Source organism: Cheilinus undulatus, linkage group 2 (genome assembly GCF_018320785.1).
Source record: "Cheilinus undulatus linkage group 2, ASM1832078v1, whole genome shotgun sequence".
Classification (NCBI taxonomy): Eukaryota; Metazoa; Chordata; class Actinopteri; order Labriformes; family Labridae; genus Cheilinus; species Cheilinus undulatus.
In genome coordinates, this window is record NC_054866.1 from 47,215,389 (window position 1) to 47,242,473 (window position 27,085).

Genomic DNA, 27,085 nt, shown 5'->3' on the forward strand with positions numbered 1-27,085 from the left:
TTTCCAAATGTGGAACGGTGAAAACTCAGTGATAGATTACGTAGAAATGTTTGGTGTTCTGAATTGAAATTTATTTCAAATATGTGAAAAAATAATCATACAAAAATTTAAATAAATCAAAACAATCGTACACAAAATAAACAAGACAGTGCAATACAAGAGTGTTGATGCACTACTTTTCTTGGCATGTCCACATTCTGTGGCAGGGTGATTTGTAGATATGTTGGGGCCGACCATGAGGCCTAGTGACTTTCACCTTCAACCTCCAAAATCTTATCAGGCCATCCTAGAGTCAGAGTGATTTGTGTAGTTTGAAGAAAATCCCTCAAAGCATTCTTGAGATTTCAGGTTCACAAGACTCGACTGCACAAGCTTGACTGATGGACAGCCAGTAAACATAAGGCCTCCAGCCCCAGGCTATCCCTGGCCCAGGGGCATAACAACAATTTAATCACACAGCTTTATATTGAAGAAATAAATCCACCAACAACTGGTAGCAAACTTCTGCAAATTGTGTCAAAACAGCATGAATATTTTGGCAACAATTCAGTACCAACAGACTGCAAATGTTGGAATTTGTTAATACTGAACACAGGAAATTACCCAAGACAGGATGCATCAAACTTTGATATTTAGTTGCTCTGGTATTGAAACTGATATCGTGAGATCACAAGCAAGTGGTGTACACAAGCCCTATGACCTTTGACTTATGATCTCCAAAATCTAACCACTTCATCTGTGAGTCAGGGTGAGCAATTGTGAAAAGTTTGATTGAGATCGGTCAAAGCATTTTGGGGATATTGCACTCACAAAAATGGCCCAAATGAACAGACGTACGGATGGAAAACCTGAAAACAACCCCTGGCCTCAGCTGTCTCAGCTATTGAAATCAGGGGCAGAAACAGAGGGGTTAAATATCTGCAGCAAAAAAATTTAAATACAAACTTACATTTTAAATGCCAACAAGTTTATTCATCCTTTCAGCAAAAACGATGCAATTCCACCGAAACAAAAAGTCATGCTTCTATTTGTTTATTATAATCTATTTCTCTTTATTTTTGCATGCATCTGTTAAAATTCTGCAGCTACATACTTTTTAAGAAGCCTTTTTAAGGCTCAGATTTTGCAAAGTTGCTCATGGGAGAAGGGGGGACTTTCTTCATGAAATACTTGACTGTTTACATCCATGTTCCAGCATCTTATGACAGCCTGTACTGTAGGGAGCTTATGTAATGTTCCACGTTAAACATATTCCTGGTAACTTGGTTCTTGGTAACAGTTTCTATTCAGTTATCCAAAGGTAATTAAGAAGTTTTCTGCCCCATGTCTCATCTATTTAACTGTGTGCTTTATGCGTTTATCTTATTATAATAATGATGTTCAGTGTGCATCGGTAAGGTTCAGACTGAAGAGAGCCTCTCTGGGTCATGTCAGAAATGTAGGATTAATGTGGCAGATAACCAGCAGGTTAAGCTGAGCCCATTAATTGTAGCTTGACTTTAAACATTTTCAGTCACATCCCCTCATGTTCTGGTTGGCAGAGACACGCTGAATTTAAAGCTGCAGATGTGAGAATAATGTTTATAAAGTGACATGCTCTCTTTGAAGGATTATTTCCTGGCAGAGTTTCTGTTTCTTCATGTGGATGTCAGGAGGAAAATGAGGGAGAATATGAGGCATAGAAATGAAACCACGCAAGTTTAAGGAGGATTCATGTTTGTCATGGATTATCTCACCCCTGTGGATGTTGATTTCACACTGGAAAAGAATGAAATAAAGCCACATGCTAATTGTGAGGAAGATACTAAGCAATATTTAATATTTTAAGAGAAGCCTTGAGACTCTTTTTGGACAGAAATGTTATAAAACGGAGTCTTTGTGTAACCACAGAAGTGGTTTTAACACGAGGAAAAGTAGGCAATTTCTCACGATATAATGTGCATTAAGTATGAAAGTTACTTTGAGTGATCCTGTGGAGGTCTTCTGGCTATGTTCAACTGGGAGGAGACCTTCTGGTAGACCAGGACTTGCTTGAGGGAGTATATGTCCCATCTGGCCTTGAAATGCTTGAGAATTCCCTAGGGGAGCTTGAAAACATCATTGGGGAGAGTGATGTCTGGGCTGACGTTAAGCCTGCTGCCACCGCGACCTGGCCCCAGAAAAATGTCCAGAAATGGATGAATAGATCTTTGATAAGAAGACGTTTGTTGTAGGGATGCATAGATGCATCAGTTTATCATTAGTAGCGGCTGATATTGGCCCTTTTGTCAAACACATAGACCCATAGTCTAATGCTATTTAGCACATAACTGCTGATTTCTAGAAACGATTTATCATTTATCATTCATCATCATTCTGTTTTCAGGGTCTTTGCATTGTTGGAGTCTTACACAAAAAAAGACAACATTTTTCATATTTTACCCACTTGAATGATTCAGATCATTACACAAATTTTAAGATTAGACAAAGATAGTCTGAGTAAAAATGAAATGCATTTTTAAAATAAGGATTTCAATTATTAAGGGAAAGAAATCCAAACCTATTTTGCCCAATGTGAAAAGTAATTCCCCCTCTTGTTAAATCATGAATTAACTGTGATTAACCACTTTTTATGAAAAGGTTGAGTTCAATTTCACCACACCCAGGCCTGATTACCGCCAGACCTGTTTAATATAAAAATCCCAACAGGCTGTTTATACTTTAAAAAAAAAAAAAAAAAAAAAAAAAAAAAAAACTCCATTGTTGCTGAATTAAAACAATTCTGTAAAGAAAAGTGGGCCAAAATTCCTCCACAGTGATGTGAGACTAATTGCCAGTTATCACAAATGCTTGCTTGCAATTGTTGTCACCAAGGGTGGAACAAATAGTCATAGGTTTAGGGTGGCATTCGCTTTTTCACATAGGGCCAGGTAGGTTAGGATAACTCAGGTGATCTTTGTCTAATATTCTAATATATGTCTAGTTCAATGATCTGAAACATTTAGGTGTGACAAATATTCAACAAAAAGAAATCCACACTGCAAATCACTTTGGGATTACTGCATGGTAAAATGTCATAGTATAAATAAAACTTAAAGATGTGTGCAGTTATTGCATCAAAATTAGCCCTAGATTTTTAGATTTTAGATATGTTTAGTGTGCCCTATGATTCTCCTCTAAGGGATGATGAGCATGTGGGGTTTTTGTGTTTTTATATTTCAGATTTAGCTTTATAACCAGAGAAGAGATGCTTTGAAATATTCTGTTTCCTAGCTAAATGTGGAAGGGCCTCTTACTGGTCTCTGTCCCAGGCCTCCTAATAACTAGAACCGCCCCTGTGAGACCTCGTCATTTACAGGTTGAGCAGATGAGCGTCCGCGGGCAGGAAGACAGCCTGAGAGGTTGTGATCTCCGGGAAGCATCGTGCTCCGTTGAGCTGCAGGGAAATGTTTGAGCAGACCTTAATGGTCCTTTTAGTAAACAGTGAGCACAATGACTCCTCTCTTCCTCCTACAGGATTCCTGTGTACAACTCCAACTGTTGTCATATTAAAATGAAAGGAATCTCCTTTTCTTCTTCTCAGATTCTACTATTTTTCAGCCCTCTGTACAAGTAGCATCTTTTCTGTTTAAATTGGCTTCCCTGTTTCTTTGTAATGGTAAAATTTCATCCCAAATAAACCCTCCTCTCCTCCTCCACACCCCCGCCCTCCTTTCTGTGTATTGAACTATTTCTGACCTCCAAGGAAAGATAATCTGAGCTGTGTGAGAGTTAACCTTGAAGGCAGAAGGATGACTGCGGTTAGCTAAGAGTCCTGCTGTATTTATCTACTGCTGCTGTTTACCACTCCCCAACCTAACTCACAGAGAGAGAGAAAGTGAGAGAGAGAGAGCGTCCGTAACCTGTGACCCATAGAGCTCTCCTCTGTTGGCCGTCTCACAGAGGTCGCACAGTTCTGTGACGTTTACAAGAATGAGAAAGTTGAGTATACAAATTTAAAGGCCTTTACACTTTTAGTCTATGCTTTTGAATGGAATTGTTGCACAGTGTTCTCCTGTTGTTTCAATCATGCTTACAGACTGATCCAGACAATTACTTTCTGTATTATTTTATTTAGAGCAGGTTGGATTTTGGGCATTTTTGCACATCTTTCCAAGTTTTTCAGAGGACTGTTTGACTACCTAGAGCAGGCTCATTTTCTCTCTCTCTTTCATAGAAACGTCACTGTAAACACTGTGGTGGACATCAACCATGTAACATAGATTATAGACTAAATTTGCACTTACAGCCAAATAAAAAATGTCTGGTTAACTTCAAAATACAAAATTCATGATCAGACATCATCACTATTCAACATCTGGTCTCATCCTGCAGCACAGGCAAAAGGTCATCAGGGGTCAGTGGTTCTCAGAGCTACAATGTTAAGGAAAATTAACTTTTGAGGGTAAAAAAACCCAGAGTTTTACATGAAACCACTGATCATTTTGAAGCAAACATTAACTTTATAACTTCTTACGTAAGTACTTACTCATAGCTGAAGCAATAAAATCATGGAATCATGTTGAAACTGATGGCAAATCGACCTCAAAAAGACAAACTGTTCTTGCCTGAACACGCAGTTCCCCGTGATCTCTGCCCTCTTGCCTGAAGCTGATCAGGACTGCGCTGTACTAAAGACATATCCAGTGTGCTAGGTTGCTCGTCTTTGGTCAAAGCAAAGCCACGGTGCTGCAGAGCATGGCGCAGTCAAAGAATGTGGAAAAAACAGGTGAGAAAAGATTCCTGAAACCAAAGTTTGAGAGTCCCTGTGCTCTTCTGACTTATCCAAAGATATGAAGGATTGAAGACCAAGAGAAGAAAAAGCTAATGTTTTAGACAAAGACAGAGCATCTAACACATTTATATAACAAACAGTATTGAGAGAGGGCTTTAAAGGTAGGAACAAACCTCAGAGCTCTATGAAACACAGTGTTGAGAGAGTGCAAACTCTTAGACGAGGTTTCAGAGGTGCATCTGACAAAAACGGAGTAATGGGAATAGCAATGCTGTTCAGGGATCTGGATCATATGGCTCAGCTCAGTAATAGGAGACAAAACGGTGCCTCGTTTGGTGTCATTATGCCTTTTGGATGTCTTTCAAACTACAAAAAAATAGCTCTTAATACTCTTAAAGGTGTGTTAATGGCAAAATGGGGGAGAAAAGCTATTAACGAGCTTTACCGCTTTGTCTCTTAGCTCAGGACTAATATGCCACCGTTCGTTCTTATCACCAGCAGCATCACTGCATACAGCATAGATACCAAGCCAGAAAGTCAGCCCTGAAAATGATGTATGAGCTGTTGTTGGCTCATCAGGCAGGCAGGTGAGATCTGACATCAGGTCATCACTGAATGTGTAAAGTAAAGGATAGTGTGGGCCAGTGTGAAAGTGCAGTTACTTGGTATCTTCATGTCCAAAACATTTCTTTTATCCCTGATACATGAGTTTGAACATCCCTAACAGATTACTTTGTAACATATTATCCCATTACTCTTCTTCTCTTGGTCTACAACTTTTATTCCTTACTGACTAGATGGATTGCAGCCAACTGAAGCAGAAAACATCCATGCTTTCAGGTCAAATTGCATTGCATCACTTTTCATCTTACACCACTGGTGGGTCAAAGTTTTTACTTATCCTGGGAAATATCTAAAATCTAATAGGGGGTTTAGAAAAATTGGATTAGGAGAGGAAATTGAAGGATGGAGAGATGAGAGCAGAAGATAATAGGAAAAACACACTGAGAGATAAAAGAAATGAGTGTAAGTTGTAAAGGACAGGAGGAGAAGAGCAGAGGGGAAAGGAGGAGAAGAGGAGGACAGAAGAAGAGGCCGGTAGCAGACGGGCTGGAGATGAAAGCCGGATAATGGAGGGATGGGAGCGGACAAGAGGATAAAAAAAGGAGCTTCAGAGGCGGGTGAATGTGACAGAGAGAGCAGTGATGGTGTAATTGCTCTCCAGAGGAGTTCTGATAAGCAGCACTTAAGAGCCTGTGTGGTTAAGTAATGACTGTGATTAAGGCTCAGAACGGCTACAGATATAGAGGAGGATGCTAACAGCTAGCCTGAGCATCGACACCCACTTTATTACATTATCTAATTATACTGTGAAATAACATAAAACATAACATAGCATAACATAGATGTTGTTTTGTGACCTCCTGGATGAGTTGTTGATGCACTTTCAGAGTCATTTTAGTAGTGCAGCCCTGGGAAGGTTTGCCATTGTTCCAAGTTTTCTCCATTTGTGGGTAATGGCTCTCACTGTAGTGTGCTGGAGTCCCAAAGCCTTCGAAATGTCTTTGTATCACTTTTCAGACTGATACAGTGCCTATAAAAGTATTCACACCCGGAAATACATATAAAAACAGAATTCTATTCAGTGATGTCAATGAAATGAAAATAATTCATGCAAAATAAGTGACTGTATAAATTTTCACCCCCTTTAAGGTGGCTGAAGTACTAATTCCCCCAAAAATTGGAGAAAGTAGTCTTACAATTAATGAAATGGGAATCACCTTAGTGCAGTGAATGTAGTATAAACACACCTGCATCTGAAAGGTCCAGTCACTGGTTAATCAGTATTCCTGGCTACCATTACACCATAATGACAAAAGAACACTCGAAGCAACTCAGAGTAAAGGATACTGAAAAGTTAAAGTCAGGGGATGGATATAAAAATGCTGAAATAGAAGGAATATGGCCCATGTGTAAATCTGCCTAGATTAGACCATCCTCACAGAGTGAGTGACCATGCAAGAAAGAGGCTAGTGAGAGAGGCCACCAAAACACCTGTGGCTAGTCTGAGCGAGGCACAGGCATGTGGGAGACTCCATGGTCAAGAGGAAGGAAGTTTTTTGGTCTGATGCTATGTTTGGCAGACACTAGCCACTGCACATCACCACAAACACACCATCCCCACTGTGAAGCATGGTGGCAGCATCATGCTGTGGGGATGCTTCTCAGCAGCCAAACATAGCATCATAGACTTGTAAAGGCAGAGGCTAAATGAATGTGGCACATTTTCACCAGTTCTTGATTTTTAAAAAATTATCATTATTGCATGATGTGTTGCTTTTTTGATCTTTTAGCTCTTTCACTTTGTCGGACAGTTTTTGGTTAAGCAGATCTGGCAGTAACCAGGCCTGGGCGTGTGGCTAGGGAAATAGAACTCAGCTTTCCAAAAATTGCAGTCAATCACAGTTGATTCGTGATTTATCGGGGGGTGAGGGGTTCAAATAGGTCCAGGTAGGTCTGGGTGCCTTTTTTCCTTTCATATTAATAAAATTATCATTTAAAAATTGCATTTTATTTTTACTCAGGTAATCTTTGTCTGATATTAAAACCTATTTGATGATCTGAATCATTTAACTGTGACAAACACGCAGACAAATAAGAAAGGGGGAAAGGGGCAAATACTTTTACAGCTCAGTATAAGAAGTCATGTTCGTACAAGTGTCTACACAGTCTACTGGAGTAACTGATCCACTAAGAAAGTTATCATAGATGGCAAGCTGACCCACAGGCCGATATGTGGAGGACAGATTGTTTTTGTCCGGTGTGAGGCGTCGGGCTGCGGGCTCACGGCTCGTCTAATTGGATAATTGTCCCAGAGACACTGAGCGGTGTCATGATTCTGCTCTCTTAATGACAAGGCTGACTCATGAGCCGGAGAAGGTGACAGTGTGGTTTCAGTCACACTCGCTCAGCCTACCACCAAACCACACACACACATCTAGAACAATCTATGGTGAGAGGAGCCTCACATTTAATTGGAGGCAGGGTGCTGTTTTTGTGCTTTGCTTCCTGGGCAACTCTGAGTTTGTTTTGACAAAGTTGAGAGCTCATTTGCATCACGAACAATGCCTCCTGAAGAACTGCTTTGTTTGTTGTCACAGTGAAGATGCAAAAGAGTGTTCATCTGTTTATTAAGCTTTAAATTTTTTAATTTTTTTTGTATTTGTTTGGACCCACATTAGCCACTGTGAAAGTAACAGCTAGTCTCCTTAATGTCCACTCACACAAACACTAAACATCTGCGCAAATGGCATTAAAAGTCCAGAGTTGACAGAAAAAAAGAAAGTAATGAAAGTTATAGTTGTAAAATAAAGAACAATGCAGAAATACCAGTTTAATATGAACGATACTGCCTTTTTGGTTCTGGGAAAAAGTGAAAGTTTTCAACCACCATTGGCATCTCTCCCTCCTGAAGCCTGTGAGTTTACACCACTGCAACTGAGAGAGACCATGTATAATTTATATGGCAACAACTCTCAGTGACTCAGTTTAAAGGGATTTATTTCTTGAGTTTACTGTGCAACAAATATCTTTTCATGAAGAACAGTGCTGCACATTCATTATTTCTTCTGTTTATACCATCATGATAATGCATACCCTTCAGTGATTCCTAAATGTTATGATTCATCACTGATATTTTGACCTCTCTATTGTAGCATGGCAGCCAAATTTCACCGCACATACACACACAGCAATGCTTTGTAACTAAGATATCAGCCTAAAACAGTTTTTTTTTCCACAGATAAATTTAGCTAAAAAACAGCCTTGAATTTCTATACAGCGCTGCACCTCCTGCTTACGTGCACAGATGATGGAGGGAGCACCAGCATATATCGAGCTTAGCTTTTCATGTGAAAAGTCTGTTTAAAAAAAGACAAATGTAATCATCTTCTAAAATTTACAATGACTTTTCAAGCTCCATTTCCAAAAAAGTTGGGACACCGCGTAAAGTATTTTAGTCACAGTAGACATAAACAACATGTCAGATATTGAAACTGAGAAATTTTACCTCATCATGAAAATATTAGCTCATTCTAAATTTGCTTGCAGCCACACATCTCAGATAGTAGGTACAGGGCCATGTTTGCCATTGTGCAGCATCCTCTCTTTTTTAGCAACAGTCTGTAAGTGTCTGGAAAGTGAGGAGATCAGTTACTGGAGTTTTCTGAGAGGAATGTTGTCCCATTCTTGTCTGATGTAGGATTCTAGCTGCTCAGCAATCCTAGGTTTTCTTGCCGGATTTTTGTTTGATGATCCAAATGTTTTATATTGAGGAAAGTTCTGGACTGGCAGGCTAGTTCAGCACCCGGACTCTTGTACTGTGAAGCCATGCTGCAGGATATAATCTGACATTAAATGGAGTACTTTTAAGACATTTTTCAAGGCCCTTTAATATATTCTAAGACTCTATCACATCTTCACTTTTTAACCTGTCACATTAACAGCACAGCTGCATACAAGTTTGTTAGATAGTAAGACAAAAATATGCAAAGAAAAAAAGCCACTAGTATTTCCTGTTGTAGTTTGTAAATGAGGCTTTCTTGGAAACTTTTAAAATTACACTTTGACAAAAAAAAAAAAAAAAAAAAAAAAAAAAAAAAAACCCTGATACGCTAAGGTAGCTGAATGAAAGTGGACTAAAATCAGTTTCACCACAATTGAGAAGTAACTATTTACAAGTTTTGCATTGCAATTCAAGTTAAAAGAACAGCTTACTGTTAGGCTTAGGTTGATTTATCAACTTTTAATACTTTCTAAGAGCTGCATACACCCTGTGCTGTTGTGATTGATATGGTTTAACAGTGTCTTTTAGAAATATGCTAGGCCTTCCCTGAAAGAGACATCTGGATGGGAGCATATGTTGCTTTAAAACCTCTATCTACTTTTCAGCATTGATAGTGTTTCTAGAGATGTGTAAGCTGCCGATAAAGTAGGCACTAATGTAACTCCATACCATCAGAGATGCAGGCTTTTGAACTGTGTGCTGATAACAAGCTGGATGGTCCCACTCCTCTTTAGTCTGCAGGACATAGCATCCATGATTTCCAGAAAAAAAAATGGAAATTTTGATTCCTGTCACCATAGAGCAGTTTTCCACTCCCCCTCAGTTTGTTTTAAGCGAGCTTTGGCCCAGAAGTGATGGCGACATTTCTCAAACGTGTGGCTTCTTCTTTGCAAGATACAGTTTTAAATTGTATTTGTGGATGGGACGGCTGCCTGTATTGACAGACAATCATTTCTGGAAGTGTTCCTGAGTCCATGCAGTAATTTTCAGCACAGACACAGGCCTATTTTTAATGCAGTGCTGTCTAAGGACCTGGAGAGCAGACAATAATGACCACTGGCCTTGTCCCTTGCTCACAGAGATATCTCCAGAGTCTCTGAATCTTTTGATGATATTATGGACTGTAGATTGTGGATATTCAGTCTTCAATATTTTACATTGCGTATCCTTTTTCTAAAATGCTCCTTTTATCCCCAGTCATGTTAACGATCTGTTGCTAATTAACCCTAATTAGTTGCTGTTTTCATTAGTACCACTTACTTTTCCAGCCTTTTGTTGGTTTATGAGATTTGCAAATCATTGCTTTCTGTTTTGTTTGCATTTTGCACAGCGCCCCAACTTTTTTGGACTTGAGGTTATATATATAGAAATGTTCTGATTTAAAAGAATATTTGTGGGTGCTTATGGCCTGTCAAAAGAGATTTCCATTTCATTGGCAACATGCCAAAGCCACACCATCAGATGACTGTGACGGCTCAGGTCAGACGGCTGTACATGTCCCCTCTGGATCTCTCTGAAACGGTCTTGCTGAGTCGTGAATCTTTGGTCTGAACTGGGCTTCAGATTTAACCAGCCTGACATGAGTGAGGTGACATTTTAAAAGGCTCCATCATTTCAGTAATTGACTCCTAATTAGAAAATAATGAGCCGTTTTTATTCATGTCAGAGAAAGGATCAAGAATTCAGAAGAATTTAATGATCCTGATTATCCTCTATTCAAGGTTCAGAATGAGAATTAATGCCGACTCTGTGTCATACAACTCCACAGATTCATCACTGCTCATGTCTTTATTCTTTTCCATGCAGATTTAGAGTTCTCCTCAGGATTTCTTCAAATTTATTCCCTGACAATGAAAAGCAGTGAGGCCCATCTCTGATTGGATGACAGCCTTCAGTCAGAAAGATTTTAACAGGAGTGAGAGGAAACTCTCTGAGTGTTTGTGTCTGTGCTGACAGTCTGACTCTGTCTAAATGAATCCAGTGAAAAGGTTTTGATATCACTGCTGTCCATCTGGAAACACTGTCAGCCTTGTTCCATAGAGGGACGTCTCCAGTGTGGAGACAGCAGCACCTGTGGCCAACATTAGAGCAGCTCCAGGGGTCGATAACCATCTCACTCGCTTTGTTTGTCTTCTCTCTTTCTTTCCCATTAACCTCCATCTCTCCATCCACTTCGCTCTTCACCTCTCTCTTATTTTCCATTTCTCCCCCATTCTCTTGTCTAAAGATCAATTCCTGCTGTTTCCTTTATATTACCCTAATGTTTAACCTTTTTTTTTACCTCTTCCTCTTTTGCAGTTACCTTTTCCTCCCTGAAATTACCATCTAGTTCTCTCCTAACATTTGGCTCCCCTCCTCCTCCTTTCACGTGATCTCTTTCAACTTCTAACTCTCACAGCCTCCTTGATCAATACTCTTCTTTTGCTTCCTGTCTCCTGTATCTTCCCATTCCCCAGCTATTAGTTTGTGATTGGTCGCAGCGCAGGAAAAATCAGCCTCTTGGTGTTTTCTATCAGAGAGAAAAGGCTCTGTAGAAAAAGGTTCATGAGTTTCTTTTTCTTTGGACAAAAAGTGGTTGGTGCAGACTGTATGTAGGCTGTAAAGCTGGCTTAGTGTCACAGAGACTTTCTCTGTCTCATCACGACTTTGGACTTTCATGTTTTCCTTCTGTCTGCTGATTCAAATCAAAAACACTTACAGCAGAAGATAAGTAAACTGGTTTACTAGCCTCCTTATCTGCTGGTAAAGACTTAAGGCCTTGACTTGAAATGAAAGAGATGCAGCTTGGGCTAAAGCCAGGGGTTCTGGACTAAATTCAGACTGGTTGCATTTTAGACGTCTGAGGAACAAATGTACTGTGGCAATTAGAAATGCTAAAGCGGGGCACTTTCTCAGGGAAACATCGGACAGCCTGAACAATCCAAGGCTTTTTTGGAAGTCTATAAAATCCATCTCTAGGAATAAGAAAGGTATGGGTTGCCCCCTTGTAATGTTCATGATTCTAAAACAATCACTGATAAAGCCACAATGTTGAATTTGTTTAATGATCATTTTATTGCCTCAGGGTGACTATTTGATGCTATAAATCATGTGCAAACAAAAAAATCCATCGGTCCTGCACGTCAGGCAACTTCCTGCTCTTCAAGAGTTTACTTTTAGGCCGTTTACTGTTGGTGAGCTGCACCAAGCCTTCAAACTTTTAGATGCTGGGAAACTGGCAGGCCCGGACCCCCCAGCACTGTGCGGTGCTTTTTATTGATTTATCAAAGGCTGTCAATACTGTGGACTATGTCATTCTGAAAGATAGACTGCGCTGTATTGGTCTATCTGAACAATCTGTTTGTTGGTTTGAAAATTATTTATCAAACAGAACCCAGTGTGTGCAGGCTGAGGGATTTACCTCTAAATCTTGAAGTTAAAAATGGAGTGCCTCAGGGCTCAGTCTTGGGACTGCTGTTGTTTACACTTTATATCAACAGTATCGGTCAAAATGTTCCGAATGCAAATGTTCATTTATATGCATATGGCACTGTCATTCACTGCTCTGCTCCTACACAGCAGGCTCTCTGTTGTCTACAGGGAGCTTTAGTTATTATACAGGACGCTTTGTGTGAGGTGAAATTGGTTCTGAATCCTGATAAAACCAAACAGATCATGTTTTCAAACTCAAAGAAAAAATCACTGAACCTGCCTTCTGTCACTACTCAGGGTGATGTAATTGAGGTTGTGCCTTCTTATATATATATATTGGATTCTTGATTGATGATTCTTTGACTCTTAAGCTACATATTGACCAACTTGTGAAGAAGTTAAAGTTGCAGCTTGGATTTTATTTCAGAAATAAGTCCTGTTTTTCATTTACTACAAAGATCAGGTCTGCTGCCTAAATGCATTAGTTGCTGCCATGTGACTGGCTGAGTAGATCATTTGTTTTAAAAGCAGTTGGACAGGTGTACCTAATAAAGTGATCGATTAATGTGTTTTAGTAGCTACTTCCCCTTAACAACGCTTTTAGTCATGCAGCATTTAGCCTTGTTATTCTGGGATTTAGATCTGATTATTTTCCACGGTAAATTTGAGTCAGCTGCTGATTTGTTTGATTTATATCAGACATTTGTGACCCGCTACAGCTGGAGATCAAAGCCGACGAAGAGTTTATAACATTTCAGCCTTCTGGGTCCTTGTGTCATTCAACATGGCTTGCAAGAATAGAACGGACCAATCAGACGTGAAGAGACAAAACAGGAAGTGGCACAGGAAGCAGCCGCATCCTGGCAGCAGACTGGTGCTGGCGAACGTACACATCTGTAACTAATGAGGACAATCATTGCTCTGAAACATTTCCTAACCCCAAACTGACCCTGACCCCTGAACAATATAGTGACCCCTACTCAGACATGTGAAGACATGAGGACCAGAATAAAGGGCTTTGCTTTGTGGAACGCCCCCACACTGCAGGACTCAAACCTTAATCTCATAAAGAGAAAGTACAAGTCTATAAATATACCCCATAATCATGCACCTTCCTGTTTGTCTCAAGCTGGGAGTTTGACTAATTTACAGTTCTGCATAATTTTAGATCCAACAAATGCAAAACTCATCACTCAACCTTTGCTTCAGATAAATCCTCTTGATGTTTTGTGTAGTTTTAAAATCATGTTGTATAAGCAGTGAAGGTTTGGCCTCAGTCATCCAGTTCTATGTATAAGTGCATGTATATGTTTGTGAGGACATTATGTGGGGAGGATATTCTAGAAAACTCGCATCTGTCAGCACAAACAGTGTCACACACCCACTCATACCCTCCACTCTACAGAACTACAAACAACCATATAGTGTCCATACTGCCTCTCTGTGCCTCTGACACACAAACACTGGGAGCTCTGGTGGGATTAGTCTGGCGGGCAGCGCCTCAGAAAAGACTGGAGGTTTTCTGCAGCTGGTCATTAAAAGTGCTGACACCTTCACATCAAAACCTCTGCTGGAAGATCGTTTGTCTGAGGTGCAGAGAGAAGAAGCCGCTGAATCCCACCAACATGGTGCAAAATGGCTCAGATGTACATCAAGATGGCAAAATAAAAGCTGTATAAAACATGAGTATGATCCAAGTTACCCAGTTTTTGGCATCCAAGAGGTCAGAGAGAGGTCAGGTTATCAGCTTTTGTTTGAAAGAATCAGGAAGTAGAGTAGAGCATGTGCTGCTTCACATAGAAAAGATTCGGCTGCAGTGACTTAGCATCTGTTCAGGATGCCTCTTTTCAGAGATCTTATAGGCAGGTTCACATGGGAGGAGACACCACGCTAGACCCAGAACTTTCTGGAGGGATTATATATCCTATCTGGCCTCAGGATCTCCCACCAGACGCTGAAAATTCCACTGGGGAGTAGCATCAATTTCATGTATAAAAAATATGGTGTACAATATTTTTTCCCATGAGGACGAGAAAATAATGATAGACTTATAAAGATCTGTGATCATAAAAACTGTCCAAAAAATAAGTTGTTTTTAAACGCAAGTTGAAATCAGCAAGACATTTAAGGGGGCATATGGTAACACTGTAAAGCGTTCAAGGACAGCTCAGTAAAATGACTATTCATTTCTTTCTGTCTTGCACCTGTATGGAAGCCTTGAGGGCAAAATAATCAAAGAGCTGTTACATCATCCCATGTAGAGCTGCAGCAGTGGACATTTAACTCCCAATCTGCCCAAAACAGCACGTTTACATCACCTTACAACTGCAAATTAAAATTGACATTTTAATCTAAACTGTAAGATTTTGTCTGTTTGGGACCTTAGACAGTACCGGGGACGTTGTTAGAATTGCTAATATCAGAAATGTCCAAGCCAGAACTTTGCTTCTGTCATGTTAACCCATCTACATTTCCTCTCCTTACACTGTGGCCAGGATGAAGGTCTACAGAAGTATGTGCAGTTTTAGGTATTTTAAGTGTGGATCAATAATGCTGCAGTTTGGGAAGTGAAACTAAAAAATCTTCATCATTTATGCACAGCTGCATGCTTTTTGGTTCACATTAGCAGGCTTGCATTAGCAGTCAGTCAGAGTTCTGGTCATTTTTTTTAATCAAGTTAACTCAATATTTGACAGCATGTTAAGGAGAAGTCTAATGTCACCGTTTTGTTCTCAAAATGGACAGTAGAGCATCTAACAGCATGTTTCTTTCTCTGATTGTGCTGTGAAGAAGTATAACCTGGGCTTGTCTACTCATCACTTAGTAAAACCAAATGAACAACAACTTAAAGAAATAAAAAATAAAACTGGTTGAACCACAGCAATAGGAAGCCGTTCCCAGTTTCATGAGTACTTAAAGTCATGTGAAAGCCATGAATAAGAAGGTAAAAGAAGACCTCATGAAGGTGTTTAAATGCCAGACCAAGAAAACTAAAATTCATCTTTGGGCAAGAAACGTGAATAAATAGAACTGATTAGAGGGGAAGTAAGTGTACAGTTCTACAGTTGTAAAGATTTTTGTGTGGTGTTGATGCAGGTATTTCTACTATTGAAAAGTTCAATGTTCAATGTTTTTAATGCTGTCTCTCGCCTCACATCTTCTCTGACAATCTGATTGAGACTGCAGGAGCAATATCTTTCAACAAAGCAGTCAATCAGGATTTTACAGACATTCATCAGTTAACAAATTTAAAAAATCTCATTAGAAAAATATGTAGAAAAATGAATGTGAATGAATATTACTCGAGCCCTGCAGGGGACTGTTTTCTTAATCCTGCTCCTGCAGGTATTCTGACCATAACTGCCTTCTGCAGCACATGCTGTCCACTCCCGCCAGCACCTGCAACAGGTGTATCAAATCCCACCCGCACAGATTCTGACAATCCATATTACATATTTAGACTAAAAGACAGAGCATTTAATTAAAAATAATACTGATATGTTCACTTAAGCACCACCCTGATTTAGTTTTCTCTCTGAATGAAGGAAACTCTGGGAAAACAACCATAACCCTGTTTTGCGTAATGCCGCCACACATGAATAAAAACAGCAGCTTGGAGTCTCAGACTGATCTAACTGATCTGACTGGATTTAGCTTAGTAATGGCAATACCAAAGTAATATTTATTGACTTTATTTGCATTTTCTAGCTATATAGTTTGACTATATAGGCCAGGTCACAGTCTAGGCAGCATCCAGTAAGCAGAGGGAGCTCTTAATATTTTGTCTTCACTGCAGGCTGCTGTTACTCCGTCCATCTTAATACACAGTCTGACTACACCCCGTGAAAGTGTTACTTCATCCAGCAGCTTAGGAGGCAAAATGAAAATGTAAAATGCTGACACTATAAGTCTGGACAAGATTAAAACAAAACATGCTCAGTCATCCAGCAGCCTTCCAGGTAGACTTTACCAACACAGCTGCTCAGCTTAAAAGACCAACCTTCATACATCATTGGCCATGTATTGGCTTCAGCACTAAGGAAAGAACTTAGTCATCCAAAAGCTGCATGCACAAATGTCCTTACTCTCTCTCTCTCTCTCTCACAAAGTGGCTCATTCATTTCTTTCCAGACTTACAGTAACCCGCTCTGGTGATCTGATCACAGCCAAATTAAGATTTGTCCAATAAAGCTCCATGCAGGGAATGTCACAGGAAAATGTGGCACTTTTATTGAAGTCATTAATTTTCCCTGCAGGGTGTCAGGTCGAGCCTATGAGGGCTTTGAAACATGGACGGCTGCACCGCCACCCGAGCATGAAATGAACAGCCAGGATTAACTACCTGCAGCCTCCACTTCCCCTCCATCCTTCTGGCTCAGGCCTTGGGCTGCATTTGTCTTTCCTTTTCAGCTTTTTTGTTTTTTTTTTGCTTGAACTCAGGACTTTTATTCCACTACAGGCTTGTGGTCTTTTTTTCTGCTACATACAGATAAATATCAGCCTGAGCTTAACAAAGAGTTTAAGAGCAAAAGTTTGAGTATTGCACATCATTTTCTATGATTCCATTATTTAATGTAAAGTTTCATTTTTTTTGATTGGTCAAAGCAACAGCGACTACATTAAATACTTATATTTTTTTAAATCTTGGGATAAAACAGCTGGGATGTTCCTCATTGAAGCCCTCTGTCATGCTGTTTTAATGAGGCTATCCATGCCTTTGTAGCCCTCGTAGGAGCTTTCCTAGCCAGCCTGGAACTTAAGTGACTTTCCAGGGTCCTCAAAGATTAAATCCATGATGGTATTCCCAGTATTGAACGTCTTTTTAATCCACCTTCAATCATTGTTACCACTAGCTTTGCATTCCAACAGCCACATTGTACCTGACAATGCTTTGTGATGGGCTTTGGGACCCAATGGCAGGCTGTGCTGTGTTGAACTGTTTGTCTAACTGGGCAGATCATAAAGTAGATGGCTTTAATTGCTCACTATGGAGAGAAAACAAGACGGGGATCCTGTGATGTAGCCCTCCAGGACAGGAATTACTTTGAGAAGTGGCTCAAAAACAACTTATACAAAAAAAGCAAGGTGACTTATTTTGTAAATATGTGAATATTTTGAAGACTTTTTCTCATAGAATGATTTTTTTTTTCACCTTTTGGTTCCCATGAGAAGGACGAACAAGTCAAGTGGCATGACTGCAGCACACGTATTCTCAAAGACAAGGCTGTCCTGAAAAAAAGAAGGTTGGAGCTTGACTGTGCACCGCATGGTAGATGTTTTATAAGATTTTAAGGACAATAAATCCAGTTGAGACAAAATGTCTAAAAATAGCTTTGGGCTTAAAGGATTAACTGGCTTCTTTTTAGCTGAAGGCTGGAGTGACCTACTCTGCCAATTAGGCCTGTGTTGAATGCAGAATAAGGGAGACACTTGATCAACTTCTTGGGACGCCGAATTAACGTCCACACTGGAAGTTTTCCATCCATGACCCATCGATATTTGCATCAAATTTGAAAACAGACGTAAACCAAACTGTCGTTTTTAGAGCATGTTTTTGTTACTCATAAAGTATTATATCTTCTACAGTAGAAGTCTAACTTAAAGGGCCATCTATCCATCTATCTTTTCCTGCCTACCCGGTTTGCAGTGGCTGCAGCAAGTCAACCCAGACGTCCCCCCCCACAACATTTTCCAGTTCCTCCTGAAGGATTCCAAGGCGCTCCCAGGCCAGATGGGATATATGGTCCCTCCAGTGAGTTCTGGGTCTGCCTTGAGGTCTCCTCCCAGTAGGACATGCCTCGAAAGCGCCCAGGAGGAGTCCTGATCAGATGCCTGAACCACATCAACTGGCTCCTTTCAATGTGAAGGACCAGCAGTTTTACTTCAAGATCCTTCCGGATGTCCGAGCTCCTCACCCAATCTCTAAGGCTGAGCCCAACCATCCTCCTCTCATCTCCACTGCTTGTACCCATAATCTCATTCTTTTGGTCATTAGCCAGAGTTCATAGATTTGACATAGATTGACTGGTAAATGGAAAGCTTTGCCTTTCAGCTCAGCTCCTTTGTCACTACAATGGTACAGCACAGTGACTTAGAGGTAAAACGTTGTTTTTACTTCCTAGTTGTAAAATCAGATTCAAAAGACATTAACACTGACCTGACTCCTGTGAAGCTCAGATATGGGCCCATGAGTTACAGTTTAAAAGGTAAAATCCTTTGAAAGAGAGACACCATGTGAAATAACTATTAGATCTCAGATGCTTTTCATTTGCGGAGTCATCATTTAAGGATCAAGGCTTTTCATGATAACCTTTCAACATTTCTCAGGGTCCTTTAGTTTTATTTTATGTCTTTGTGCGTCCACAAACAGGCCGCTGCTCAGCTCTGGGCCACGCCTCAGCATACAGTAAATGGAGCGCCTTGATTGAGTTTCGGTTTCCTGCATCCTGATATAGAATCAGGAAGTCAGACACATGAAAGAGAGGCTGCATGTGTGCGTGTCAGTTTTTGTTACAGAGCGATGTGAAGTCTTCAGTACCAGCCCCACTCAGCACCTAAAATTCCTGAAATGTTTCTTGTATTCTTGGAGCGGTCCATGTGACAAAGGAGAGGAAGAATATTTTTAGGCCGTGAACAGAAACAGGTGTGACTCTGCAGAGTCAGAGATGAGTTTGGGAAGTTTAACGGGGTACAAAGAAAGTTTGGGAAGGAACTGAAGTTCTGTTTTCATTCCTGTCTTTCTTCTCAATCGATGCTGTTGTGCTGGAGGAAACGTCTGAGAGTTCAAAGTCAGCTGCTCTGCATGCAGAACAATCTGGAGAGCAGCTCTGAGAAAACTACTATCTAAGTTTCTCTGTTTTGGTTGCTTCTTTTCTTGGTGAATGATCGAGTACCTTAGAACATTTTGTAGAACTTCTTACCTTCAGGAGTTCAGCGGCATCCAACCACAGACAATCATCTTCTCCTGCTGCCTCTGAAACCTCCCCACATTCACTTCTGCCTTTTATATTCCTGTAAACAAAAGACATAACATCACTTTACAGTGCTAATACTTTCCTACGAGTCTGAAAATCTCAAAGCTGAAATATGCTGCCATGGCATTGACCACCCTTGTCTCTTTGATCACTTTCTAGCTCAGTTTTCTACTCCAACAGCTGACACAGTGTTTTTATTTAGTAAGCATATCGTGCAGACTGTAGCTTGTCTGGTCTGGGCCATTTTGTTGTTTTATCCTCACAAAGTTAGAGAGGGTCAGTAAAACACTGGCGTTCATTAAGGCAGGGAACTCTGGATGGGGAGTGATGCAGGCTGCAGATGTCACCTAAACCACCAGGTAACCTGGGATCCCTCCTGCTTATGGGTTTTGGCTTTAGTTGCTCTCCCGTCTCTGTCGCTGAGTCTTCATCTGTAGAAGCTGTTCCTCTGTGTACACTGGTTCTTACATGTAACTCCTTGTAACCACAGTTAACAACCTGTAATCCCTACTCAAGTCAAAATCACTCATTTTTAGTTCTGTTTTATTTGAAATGGAAACTATTGACCAGCCGCCACTGGTCCAAAGTGTGCCCCACCTCTTGCCCAGTGACTGCTAGGATAGGCTCCATAGGCTCCAGGCCCCCCTGTGACCCCCAATGGGATAAGTGATATAGAAAATGGATGGATGAGTCCTGGGCTTAGCGTTTCTTAGATATGAGTACGGGAGGGCTAAGGAAAAAAGGTTGGGGATCACTGTTTTAAAGGGTTAAAGGGGCAATGCACACTGAAATCCCTGGAGGTTAATGCCACTACTGCCAAGTAAAAAAAATAAATAAATAAAAAATAAAACAAAGTTTCTTCTTCATGTGTTTTGGTTCACCTACTTCTTCCTCTTCTTCACTGGTTGTTCAAAAGTGGTTCACTAACACTTTTGAGTATTACTGCATTCTATATGTGATAGCCCCTTTTTCTCCAGACCAGTCTATGGTCTGGAGAAAAACAACAATTCACACATATTCATCACTGGACTACTTATACCAAACCATGGACCCTCCCAGCTGTGATGGTTTGGGATGAATAAAAATACTGTTACACCCCTAGTGCAGACCCTACTCAGTTGATCAATTGTTTATAATCATACTGATCATATTGAGTTATAAAACATGACTGTGCCCCCAATGACTGATAAAATTAAAACATTTTTACTCGAATGAATAGAGAGAACACGTGCAATTTAGCTTGGCTGAAAACAGCCACACATGCTGATTTAAACCTGCGGTTCTTCTAAATGCTGTTAATTCATCTTGTTTGTGCACTTCTCAGTATTCTCACTTGACAGGGAAACTGCAGTTTTTCTTGCACTTCCACGCTCGTCTCATTTTTCACCCATGGACTATGCTGCTACGTTTACCCATTCTTAAGGTTGCACCACATTTCTGTGATTTTTAGCAGATTTGACAGATTTATTCTGCTGTCCAACGTGGGTGGTTTAGTCACTTTCCAAAAACACTCTCTCTCTCTCTGGGACACAAACACGCTCAGGTGAGACGGGCACATGATGACAGCGTGGGTCCTTGGGCTGCAGTCTCATGACTCAGCTCAGCAGCTGATGACCGGCTGGAAGCTGTTATCATGAGCTTTCTCGCTCTTGTTGTTCCCTGCAGCTCTCAGCAGCTCCGTCGTCTTGTCCAGCATGTTTTGTGGTGACGGACGTTGTGTTCAGGCTGCGCTGTGACAGCAACACATCCTGTCCTGACTATTACTGTCACTCATACTGTAGCCGACACTCACTTATTAAATCTGTCATTGTGATCTGCACTAGGAGTTTTGTTTTATTTTATCCTGGTTGTTCTTATGTTGTTAAAGCATCAAAATGTATGAAAGCTGATCTCAAACCCAGTATCTCTGCTTTATTACCACAACTCTAAGGCATAACTCTCAAAGAATCCCCACCTAAGTACCTAAATAAGAAGCCATGAGACATTCATCACCAGCCATGCTTACAGCCGAACTCATGATGTGTGGGAAGCTGATGTTATCTGAGTTTCTCCCTGCCTGCCTGTCCTCCAGCAGCATGCAGACATGAGTTTTCAACAGTCTGAATAACAAGTCAAAGAAAAAGGTATAAAAGCAGTGATCGATTCTCAGCATGCTGAAAGAAAGCGTCTCATACTGGGCAGAGAAAGCCTCCTCTGTACGGTCAGCAGGCCAGACATTTACCATCCTAATTACTGTTTTACTGGACTGAAGGACGGGATGACAGATGGGAAGCAGTCGGCGTTACCGACATCACGGTCAGAGATATGAAGTGGAGGCTGCGTGGGCATCCTTAATATTACCATTCTGCTGGTTTGTTATTTTGCTCTTCTCAGAGATTTATCATTCAGTAGTGGTTAAATTCCAAATTACACCAGGGGTTTTTATTCGATGCCACTGGAAAAACTGGATTTACTGAGATAGATACAACACACATGCAGAAGCTGGTACATTTCTTTAAAGGTAATGTCTTTAGGGTTCTTAAGAGCTTGCTTTAACGGCCATGGTTGGCATAACCAGAAAGGCCACTTTTAACAGCTTTTCTCCTTAATTATATGAAATGTATCAACGAACCAAAATGGTGTTTTAATGTTCATTAGTAAATACACTTGGGGTGTACAAATTTAATGATATAATATCAGCCTTAACATGTATAAAATGTTTGCTGATATTTAAAGCCAATATTGGCAGGAAGCATCGGCAGTAAGTGATGCATGAATCCCGGTCCCGCCATCCCCCACACATGGACACATTTTCCTGATGTTTCCTGTCTTTCTTTAGCAGTCAGATCAAAATGATGGCAATAAGCCCCTGCCCCCACAAATAAGTCCTTAGTTTGTGCAGTATTAGGCAGAAGCTTAAATATACTTGCATCATGCATCAGCTGAGGCTGTGTGAATGCTCATTGGCCCATCCGCAAAAAATGTAGCAAGGGCCGATGACAGTTGCCGATGTTTGTGAAATGTTGAAAACAGACAAATCTGAGAAAGCTAAGATTTGACAAAAGCAGTGATAGACAGTGGTCTGACAAGTATCTGCAGCGTAGTGTGCATACCCTCCAGCTGTCTATCCTGATTGGCTGAGTTTGCAGCTGCCAAACTGTAGGACATTCTCCTCATTTTCCCCTTGTCTTCTCACATGTGCAGGCTGTGCAGGATCAGTGGCGAATGAAGCTAAAAGACTTGGCAGGACGTTTCAACCCAGTGGAATTATAGGCTACGTTTAGCTTGATGCAAAGCCTCTTGGGACGAAAAGCACACATTCGCCACATGCTGTAGATCTCTACACAACTTTAACTTCACAGTACTTCATTTGAAAACTTTATCTCACTCCTCTCTGCATTTAACAGCTGAGAAGAAAAGTCAGCACATCAGATTGATCAGCTACTGGCCTTTTCCCCTTGGTAAGAGCCCCGAAACGGAGACAGCCGCTGATTGTAGTGTTAAAAAAAGATTTTATTTTATTAGAGGCTGTTAGCAACAACTTCAAACAAATAGAGTTGGATCCACTTTCCTGCATCCCTTCTTTATTAGAGCCCCACAAGGACTATGTCCTGTGAGCAGAGCTTTATGCACAGCAGATCAGCATGCTTGCCAGTGGAGACTGGTTCAGCTACCAGGGCTGCTTCACATTCAGGATAAGAGGAGAGACAGACTGAGCTGCAGCAAGACAGAAATGCTGATCTTGAAGAGGAAAAACATGCATCTAACCAGGAAGTAGACTAAAAGGTAGGGCTGGGTGTTAAACCAGCATCTTACCAAAAATTAGACTTGGAGGTAGTGCTGGGCAATATATTGGCATTTTACCGAGAATAGGACTGGGAAATAAATCATTTTCTATAATATCACTGTATCATTAAACAAGATATAGGAATGTTTGTAACAGGGGTGTCCAAACCTTTCCACTGAGGGCCACATAAAGAAATATATAAGAATGGTGGGACCACTTAAATTTTCCTCATCTTGAGGGTATTTATGTAAGTAAGACCAACCCAGTGTAAGTTAATACAGGCTCAGTGATTGAATGCACCTAAATGTCTTGTTAATGGCCGAAAGGGCTAATAGACAGTCGTTTTCAGGATTTGGGGGAGCCAATCAGATTTCAGGGGGCCCTGTTTGGTCCTGGCTACCACTGGCTCCACCCCTGAAATGCTATTGGTGCTGCTATTTGCTGCAATAATCTATCAGGACATTATAAATCAAGATATCTTCTTGTCAAAATGTTTGTTTACAGAATCAACATGGTAGTACTGCCTAGCAGTGAAACTAAAGAGTATAATACAGTTGAGCACAAGCTTTATCATCTCATGTGGGCCATATGTGATTTTACTGGGCCAGGAACTACTGCTGAAAATAAGTGTACATGGGATTTAAAGGATTTTTTTAGGAACCAGGAGCTCTCACTTTCTCATTCCTCTGCTCTCCACCTGCAATGCAATGTCTGTAGAAGCAGAGGCCCACAAAACAAGGCAGGAGGGAGCAGTTATACATCAGAAAATCGTGCAACTTTCTGAACAATTTAATGTCAGCTTTTTCTACATTTTTTGGAGCATGACTGCTATGAAACGACCAGAAAATAATGTCTTATTTCTCTGTATCACTGCTTTGTTACTACCACCACTCTCTCTCTAATCTCAGTGTTGATTGCCCACCTCTGCATGCTCTCTCTCCCTCCCTCTCTCTCTGCAGTGTAGGGGTGAAAACACAACCTTATCTATGCTTTTATCTTCTTTTTATCTATAAATTTATAATTTGGTACAATCAAGCATAAAAATATTGAATGTTTAATAAATGTGGTATCAAAAAACTTGGAAGCACATTTTAACAATACCATGATAACCATGATAGTTTTGGTCACTATATTATTGATATGAAACTACAATATCATTACCTTTATTCCTCATAAAGCTCAGGATCTGTGACATTTAGCAGTCACCTTGCCAAGTCTAGCGCAGGTCAGCGTGAAACACGGCGTGCAGCCTTTTCCTGCTGATCCGTACAAATGTGGCACAGGTGAAAGCGTGTGACAGACATGTTGCGGTCTCTGATGACTGCTGCGCCGTGCTGACTCACACTCTGCAGGGACATTGAAGTCAGATGCCATAGTAGTGCCTTTTACTCCAAAGATATTACAAAAAGTGATTACGCTGCTGCAGACTGAGCCTTTCTAATGATACGGTCTGCTTGTTTGGTCCAGATATACCCAATCATCTTCTACGTAATATAATCTGAAGTCACCGTCTGTCGTGACTCACCTGTAAAAGGATTAGACCTTTGATGGATCGTAGTAATAACTGTGACCCTGAGCGGCAGCTGCACCGCTGGTGACAAATGTCTGTCAGCACGTCCTGCAGCAGAGGAGCTAAACCAGGTGTTGGACACAGGGAGAATGGAGGGAATGATATCATCAGCACACTTTCTGAGTCATAGACCGGGAAATAGTTTGACTCTCAGCAGAGACCGTCCAACTTTTGACTTTGTTTTTAAATTCTCATACCTGAGACAAACAGAAAGCTTCACAAACTCTGCAGTCCTTCTGGAAAACTCCTTGTTCAATTTGTAAAAAGAGCACCTGTCAGCAAAATACACCACTGAAACCTGAAAGCATCGTGTCTGCAAAGCTGTACAACATCATGATAAATGAACCAGATCAAGCTCAAAGTCATACAAGGTTGAGATGTAAGATAATTGGAGCCCCTGTGGTTGCAGCATGATGAATGTATGTGACTGTCATGACCCCATGACTTTAAGTCAAACTGGCCTGACCTCAGCTGCAGACGCTGCATTTAGACTTGAATTCTTTTTAGGAAGATCACAAATTCTGTTTGGATCAGGGTTGGTGAGGCTGTTCATAGCATGCATTAACATTGGTCCAGGATGATCTAATAACAAGCAGATAGGACACAAAAATGGGCGTTTACACTTAGATTTCCCCTCCCCAATAACATGCTAAGGAATACCTTTCCATTTAAAAAGACTGACCCTGTTTAAACCATGCATTAACATCTGTTTTACCGAACGGTAATCTGTGGATGTGTCTCAGCGCATACCAGTATTTTCAATAATACTGCAATACATGTTGATTTTGCATAATAGACATTTACTACCCAGAATGCACTACAGAAGCTATTCTATATTTGAGACAATAACATCAAAGGAAAAAGTTTTAAGGATCCTACAAGTCAAAATAACAGGATAGACCTGTTTTAGAAGTGCTTAGCCTACAGTAACTGCAGCTTGCTTTAGTTTTGTTAGTTTTAGCTACATAAATAACATTACTACACAGTGTAGCTAAGCGAGCTTTAGAAAAGTGAGCTTTAGCAAAAATACTTAAAGCTAATATGCCTATGTAGCGTATGTAGCCGCTTTGTGAGCTTAGCCTTAGCCATGTTCTACATGTAGCCATGCTAGCTTTAGCTACATTTACTAAAGCTCAAGTTGCTAAAGCTTACTTAGCTACACTGACTTATGTGGTAACGTTAATCGTTTGTTAACTAGCATCTCAGATAAACAGTCTGTGAGAGTGGCCATCAGGGATGTACGTCTGCAGGCAGAGCCTCTTCCCACGATTGTCTCTTGTGTTTTTCATACAGTAATGTTGTGGTTTAACTTCCCTATAAGCCCACTTGTTTTTGAAAAGGAAAGTCTTTTGCTTTACATCAGCATAAAACATGGTCGTCATAGTCCAAGTTAATTTGGATGAGCAGCCTTCAGCTTTGCAATTACTGCTTCTTTATCAACCACAATTCCTGTGGGGTTGATTGAATTCCCTTCACATTTGCTCAGAAAATTTTGAAGACCTTCACCTCACACCACTATGACAGCCATGAATCTTCATCCAACATTGCAGCCATGGAGATTTTTTGTTTGTCATGAAGCAGGAAGTAGTTTTTATCAGGGTGTAAAAACTCTTCTTGGGTTAACAAGATCATTGGTGTGAACTTTGACAGGAACCAGCTCTAAAACAATAGCAGGCTCCTGTCATTCATATAAAGAGCTGGTTCTTAGAGCTACTCCCTGATCGCTTGTCGGGAATTGAGTTGTCATTTCCATCTTAACAGTACGCCACACAGTTTATTTGATAAAAAGTTCTTCACAATTTCATTTAAAATATGTTTATGACAAAATAAGAGAAAAACACCACTTAAAAGGCTCTTATCTCAGGAGACCTGGATGTTGACTGATGGCATGAGGCACCAGCTGGCCTCCTTTGTGGTAACACCTCTCCTGCGCATTTTTGGCTGCCATGTGTCTAATGCTTTCCTGGAACTGATCCAGCTCACTGCATACTGGGTGCCCAGGACCTGGTGGGCTTGTGAAGATGCTGTGGGTGAGCATGTGCATTGTGAAGGGGTCAGCTGGGAAGATACCCTTAGAGATGAGGCACAGGCCGAACTGGCATGCTCCCATACCCTACCTGACCTGACTATCTGACAACTAATTCATTTGCCATTTGTAATGCTAGTGGCTTCGCTGAACACAGAATATAGGGATACTTTCATCATAGAGATGATGCACTGGCTGTTATTTGTATAAAAGGTGAGTCCTGATTACAGGTCAACACTA

General features: G+C 40.7%; 1 protein-coding gene and 1 long non-coding RNA gene across 2 annotated transcripts in view; one reads left to right on the forward strand and one right to left on the reverse strand.

The window, feature by feature from the left end:
- LOC121521336 overlaps positions 1–27,085 on the reverse strand; it is a 105,002-nt gene that overhangs the window by 17,195 nt on the left and 60,722 nt on the right. The window contains exon 4 of the long non-coding RNA XR_005992846.1: positions 19,430–19,520. This is a non-coding gene — a long non-coding RNA (uncharacterized LOC121521336). The remainder of the gene's footprint in view (positions 1–19,429; positions 19,521–27,085) is intronic.
- The window catches only part of gpr4 (G protein-coupled receptor 4), a 67,719-nt gene that overhangs the window by 2,316 nt on the left and 38,318 nt on the right, over positions 1–27,085 (forward strand). The gene's annotated exons all lie outside the window — the stretch shown is intronic.